The sequence below is a fragment of the Podarcis liolepis genome (genome assembly GCF_965112155.1).
Source record: "Podarcis liolepis genome assembly, chromosome: 6".
Lineage (NCBI taxonomy): Eukaryota > Metazoa > Chordata > Lepidosauria > Squamata > Lacertidae > Podarcis > Podarcis liolepis.
This window is the reverse complement of record NC_139559.1, coordinates 10,098,360-10,105,327: the sequence shown is the minus strand read 5'-3', so window position 1 is coordinate 10,105,327 and position 6,968 is coordinate 10,098,360.

The following is a 6,968-nucleotide window of genomic DNA, read 5'->3' as shown; positions in this document are numbered from 1 at the left end:
GCAATTTAACATGAATTTTACTATCTAACGAGACCATTGATCCATAAAATGAAGGCAGTAATCAATGTACTGTACTATAAAATAAATAAGACAGTATTGTAGATGATAAAAATTTAAATTATTTTCTTTTTCTTACGAGCACTGATGATAGTCATTGTTTGGATGGAGGGGGCACTTTTATCCATTTCTGCAGTCACACAACCAACCAGTAGCTGAACTGGGTTCCACACAGTCATAAAAACAAGTCACAAAAACGAAGTAACAAGCCACAGTTACAAGTCAGTCCCATATAATGAAGAACAAGTCACAGTAAAAACACAAAAAAGCCACAAAAACGCAAAAAAAGCAAAAACAAAAGCAATCACCTCTGTGTTGTGTGGGTGCTAAGGACTCAACAGTCCAAAGATTCAACAGGAAGCCTCTGATTAGCAGCGGGGGGCTCAATTTACAAATGGAACACACTCAGCAGGGAGCAGAACATGTTCAGCTTCCAAGGCAAAGTTCACAAACCAAAACACCTACTTCCGGGTTTGCAGCATTCTTATTCCAAGTTGTTCATAAACTAAGCTGTTCTTAAACCAAGGTTGTTGCTGTTGTTGTTTAGTCGTGTCTGACTCTTTGTGACCCCATGGACCAGAGCACGCCAGGCACTCCTGTCTTCCACTGCCTCCCGCAGTTTGGTCAAACTCATGCTGGTAGCTTCGAGAACACTGTCCAACCATCTTGTCCTCTGTTGTCCCCTTCTCCTTGTGCTCCCAATCTCTCCCAACATCAGGGTCTTTTCCAGGGAGTCTTCTCTTCTCATAAGGTGGCCAAAGTACTTGAGCCTCAGCTTCAGGATCTGTCCTTCCACTGAGCACTCAGGGCTCTGATTTCCTTCAGAATAGAGAGGTTTGATCTTCTTGCAGTCCATGGGACTCTCAAGAGTCTCCTCTGGCACCATAATTCAAAAGCATCAATTTTTCGGCGATCAGCCTTCTTTATGGTCCAGCTTTCACTTCCATACATCACTACTGTATAAATATGAACCATGATTTACTTCTTGACCAGTAGGTGGCAGTCACAACAGAGCTTCTACCTATCTATTCTATCTGCAGAAGTTTGCATGCACACGAAAGCTTGTACCAGAACAAACTCAGTTGGTCCAAGGTGCTGCTGGACAATTTTTTATTTTTTATTTATTTCAACAGAGCTTTATGCTACTAAAGAGCAGAAAAAAGATGAGAAGCATTTATTAATTGTAAAAGGGTGTTTTGACGGTGCCTGGTGATGATAAGACAAACCTGTCCTGTGTGGAAGGGGAAGCATCCAGGTAGCTATTTCCCCAGACGTTGAGCATGGACATTTTTTTTAAAAAAAAATTTTTTGCAGAAAACTCACATGCAAAGCCTGGATCTATGGTTATCCTATGCTTAATAGCCCGAGAGCAAGTGCCGCTGAAATCAATGACACTTTTGAGTAGACATAAGCTTGCACTGTAATTGCAATTCTCTTTCCAAAAAAAAGTACAAATTCTCAAGTTTGATTCTTGTATCCTTCTGAGCATCAGGCAGATGGAGGCTTTGGGGTGGAAACTGACAACATGTTGCATCTCCATTCCTATCACAACAGGTGGGTGGGGTGTCACATTGGCTTTGTGGTTTTTGTGCAATCTGGAGACACTCTTCTTTAGCTTTCTGCCGAGTCTGCTCCCCTGCCAAACAGCTCTTACCGTTAGAAAGTTTCACAACCTGTTTTTATGCATGTCAGGCCAAAATGTGACACACCCACTCAGTTCAGAACTGCCTGTTAGTGCATTTGCACAGGGGAAAAAAAGGCTAGGAAGCATTTGTAAACAAACACAATTATCAAATTATGTCTTGCTCTTTCTTTGTGTATGTATGATTTTTGTGTGGAGGGATTTTAAACAGAGGTTGAGTGGCCACCTGTTGTGTATGATCTATCTGAGATTCCCTCATTGGATGGGGTTGGACTAGATCTCTTCCAACTCTATAATTCTATGACATAGCTGTCAACTTACAGATTTGAAAATAAGGGACCAGCAGCCTTGAAAATAAGAGATCAGCATACAAAATAAGGGATTTTGCTTAGCTTATACATAAATCCGGCACAAAAGCCATGCTGCTTTTGCTGCGACTGACTGTGTTTTGCAGGGGGTTGGACTAGATGATCCTAAGGGTCTACAACTCCCACCAAAGAAGAGGGGCAGACAAAACTGATGAACGACGTCCAGATGGCAAAGCTTACAGGCAGAATTAGAAACCAGGAAGAGGACCTCTTTAATAAAGAATGGGGAAAGTTTATAATTTAGTTGAAAAGCTGTTGTAAAGAGTTACATACATTGGTAGGATTGACAGAAAACTTGTAGTAAAATTTGAACTATGGATGGGCAAAAGATTTATAAAAATAGAGTTATGAAAGGGATGCAGAGGGGGAAATCACTGCATTAAGATGCTGCACTGGTTGGAGGGTATGCTAAGCAGCACGTCGGGGCTGCCGTTGTCCTGGTGCGAGGAGTTCCATCGGCCCTTTCCCACCTGGGAGAGAGGAAGGGAAGGAGAGAGACTCTCGCCCATGCCATCCACGAGCCCGGCATGAGGCAGTTGTGCCGCCACCGCTGAAGCGCCACTCTTCTGCGTCCCTCCCCATCTCCTCCTCTTCCTCCTCCTCCTCCTCCTTCAGGCCGCCTCCTCAGCTGCCGCTGCCGCTGCCGCCTCCAGCTTTCCCTGGCAGTGTGGCGGAAGTCTCGCAAGAGATGGGCTGCCTGCCCACCCGCCGCCACCCGTCTCCTCACGACGCACCCCTGAAGGGGGAAAGGGAGAGACGGAGACGTGGCAGCTCGTGCAGGCGCGCTATCATGTGGCAGAGGACCCCGAGCAACTGCTTCCCTCCCGAGCTGGGCAAGCGTGAAACCTGGGGAATTTAAGGGACATCATCAATAAGGGACAGCAGTGGGACACGGCGCTGGGATAAGGGAGTTTCCCACCAAATAAGGGACGTTTGAAAGCTATGTTCTATGATTCTGTAATTTGGAAATCCTCAACCTTCAATGCACATTTCCCTTTTCCCTCCACTTGGTGGAGTAGTGAGGTTTACAAACAAACAAAAAAGTCTAATTTTTGGCTTAACTTCAATAACCATTTGGCCAGCGGCATCTTAAGGGGTTCCCTGTGAGGAGCCAATGCAAAGCAGCTTTCTTTCCTTTCCTCTTTTTTTCTTTTTCCTTTTTTGTATCCCAGGCTGAAAACCTGGCACACGACCCAAACCTGGCAAGGACTTTCAACAGGTGCTAGTAATGAATGTGGGACTGCTTTACACCCCCCCGGGCAGATTATGCAGGTATTTGGTTAAGCCAGACCAATTTTACGAGCCACCAGCACAGGAAATGGAATGCGCAAGGCAGAACACACAAGCATTATAAAGAAGGGAAACTGCTGACTTCGGCATACCCGGACTCGCACGGCAAAACATTTTTTGATTTTATATGCAAGGCTTAACACACATCATCGTGGCTCAGCTGGGAATGAGCAGAGCAACCTAATTTGGGGCTGGGTCACCTTTTAAACATGCTCATAAATAAGTCCATTCCATCCCTTTTATATACAGTGGTACCTCGGGTTACAGACGCTTCCGGTTACAGATGCTTCAGGTTACAGAGTCCGCTAACCCAGAAATAGTACCTCGGGTTAAGAACTTTGCTTCAGGATGAGAACAGAAATCGCACTGCGGCAGCAGCAGTGGGAGGCCCCATTAGCTAAAGTGGTACCTCAGGTTAAGAACAGTTTCAGGTTAAGAACGGACCTCCAGAACGAATTGCGGTAAGTTCTTAACCCGAGGTACCACTATATTAATCTCCATCCCTTTATGATGGACATGGGGAACGGGATCGTAACAGCAGAGCAGGTCCTTATCTCCCTCCCTGCCAATCGCCTGATGTCACAACGAACCCACAGATCATCTCTCCCATGCAGACAATCTTGTATGAGATTATGCATTTGTTAGGTTTGGCTGCTATCCTTGCTAATTAGCATGAGAAGAGACTGACACCACAGAGCTGTACTGCTGATTGGCAGTTACTCAGACCATAGAAATACAGTTGGTAGAGAGGGCTCTGTACGATGTCATTTCCCCTCCTTTCCTAGAAAGGAAGGAGTGTATAGTACTTCTTGTTCCTCTGTCACCCTTCCTTTGGCCAGCCATGGGGGCAGGTGTGCCCTGTGTCTGCTCCAACCCAGGCAAATATCTGAAGCTGGTTATAATGTAAATGTAAGTATTTTACAGTGGTACCTCGGGTTACATATGCTTCAGGTTACAGGCGCTTCAGGTTACAGACTCTGCAAACCCATAAATAGTACCTCGGGTTAAGAACTTTGCTTCAGATTGAGAACAGAAATCGTGCGGCGGTGGCGTGGTGGCAGCGGGAGGCCCCATTAGCTAAAATGGTGCTTCAGATTAAGAACAGTTTCAGGTTAAAAACAGACCTCCGGAACGAATTACGGTAAGTTCTTAACCCGAGGTACCACTGTACCTGCATAGTTTTTACTGTCTGCGCCCCAGGAAGGTCACTTCAGTGCTGTGAGCACAGCAGTTTGACTTCACCCTCAGAGGCACACTCCATCGTCTCTCTAGATATGCAGGTACCAACCACAGCATGCTTGGTTTTTATAGTCTGGTGATGGGCGTGGAGGGGCACTCTATTGTAATACCATAATGGTTGGTTAGATTGCACTACCCAAAGCTATATCCTTTACACAGAGGCTGGGGCTAGCTGCTCCGGCACCCATGCTGGGGCTAGCATCCCAGGGGGAGCACTACCCATGGCGAGCGTCCCAAGGGGGCGGGGGGGTGATGTCAACCCCCCCTCCCGGGATAACACCCAGGGCGGACTGCACCCACCGCACCTCCCTTCCTCCCCCAGTGCCTTTGCCTGTGGTTTGCGACACCCCCTCCACCAAGGTGGCATTTGCTTCTCCAGCAAGCCTGCAGCAGCATCCTTGCTCTTATTGCAAAGTGAACCAAACTGAAGCATAGAGCAGAAGACTCTTTATCTCAGGGTTGGGAGTTTGTGCCCCATGTTGGGCAAAGATTCCTGCATTGCAGAAGGAAGAGTACATTGGGAATAATAATAATAATAATAATAATAATAATAATAATAATAATAATAATAATTTGTTGTTTAGTCATTTAGTTGTGTCCGACTCCTCATGACCCCATGGACCAGAGTATGCCAGGCACTCCTGTCTTCCACTGCCTCCTGCAGTTTGGTGAAACTCATGTTTGTAGCTTCAAGAACACTGTCCAACCATCTCGACCTCTGTCATCCCCTTCTCCTTGTGCCCTCAATCTTTCCCAACATCAGGGTCTTTTCCAGGGAGTCTTCTCTTCTCATGAGGTGGCCAAAGTATTGGAGCCTCAGCTTCATTATCTGTCCTTCCAGTGAGCACTCAGGGCTGATTTCCTTCAGAATGGAGAGGTTTGATCTTCTTGCAGTCCATGGGACTCTCAAGAGTCTCCTCCAGCACCATAATTCAAAAGCATCAATTCTTTGGCGATCAGCCTTCTTTATGGTCCAGCTCTCACTTCCATACATCACTACTGGGAAAACCATAGCTTTAACTATACGGACCTTTGTTGGCAAGATGATGTATCTGCTTTTTAAGATGCTATCTATAATAATTATAATTATAATATATTTATACCCCGCCCATCTGGGAAGCTTCCAACAAAATATTAAAATACAATAGTCCTTCAGATATTAAAAGCTTCCCTAAACAGGGCTGCCTTATTTCATAAAGTGAAAATCCGGACACAAAAGTTGCTGAGCTTTTGTTTTGTTTTTTTGAAAGATCATGAAAAGGTACAGCATCCCAAGACTAGATGACCTAGATGACTAGATCACTAGATGGCCCTTGAGGTCCCTTCCAAGTCTACAATTCTATAAAGTTAAAAAAAAAAAAGTGAGGGACCCCTGAACAGTTAAGTCCAGTCAAAGGTGACTATGGGGTTGTTGCGCTCATCTCGTTTCAGGCCATGCAAGGGAGCCAGTGTTTGTCCACAGACAGCTTTCCGGGTCATATGGCCAACAGGACTAAACCACTTCTGGTGCAACGGAACACCATGACGGAAACCAGAGCACATGGAAGTGCTGTTTACCTTCCCGCCACAGTGAGCAGTACCTATTTATCTATTTGCACTGGTGTGCTTTCAAACTGCTAGGTTGGAAGGAGCGGGGACAGAGCAATGGGAGCTCACCCTTGCGGGGATTCGAACTGCCAACCTTCCGATTGACAAACCCGAGAGGCTCAGTGGTTTAGACCACAGCGCTGCCCTTAAGCCAAAAGAACTGAGTGAGTCCTAAAAACCTCTCACAGGTATCAAAGGAAAGAACATACGTTGTGTAAGCATGATATTTAAAAAAAAAAAAAAACAGAGAGAGAGAGAGAGAGCGCGCAAATATTGGAACGGAGTGTCTTTGCGAGCTCTTGAGCTGGCAGCCTGCCAACCAGCATTCACGCAGCATTATAAAGGAGGAGCTGCTGTAGTCGTGATTAACAAAGGATAAGGAGTAACTATTCTTCCCAAAGTCGCCTTGCACATATCCCCTTTCATTGCCAGCACAGAAAACATACGGCAATTGTGCTAATGGAGGCTGCTTTCTTCTCTGCTAGTGATAAATGAAGAGCGATTTCCTCAAGTCAACGCTCTACTTTCTCTTTCTTTCTTTCCTTTTTCATTTTAGACAAAAAAATTGGCAATGGGTCCTTTTTCTGGACCTTGGCACGATAACACTTGCATCGCCCTCCCCCCATCAGCCTGGAATAGATGAAGGCAGCTGCAGAGTTGCCCTCTGTGGATGCCCTGGGGCGCAGTTCAGTTTTCTTATTGGCTAGGACAGGAAATTATCTATTTTGCACCCCCACCCCCCAATATGTTACAGACACGTATGCCCATGTATGCACATTGGGCGG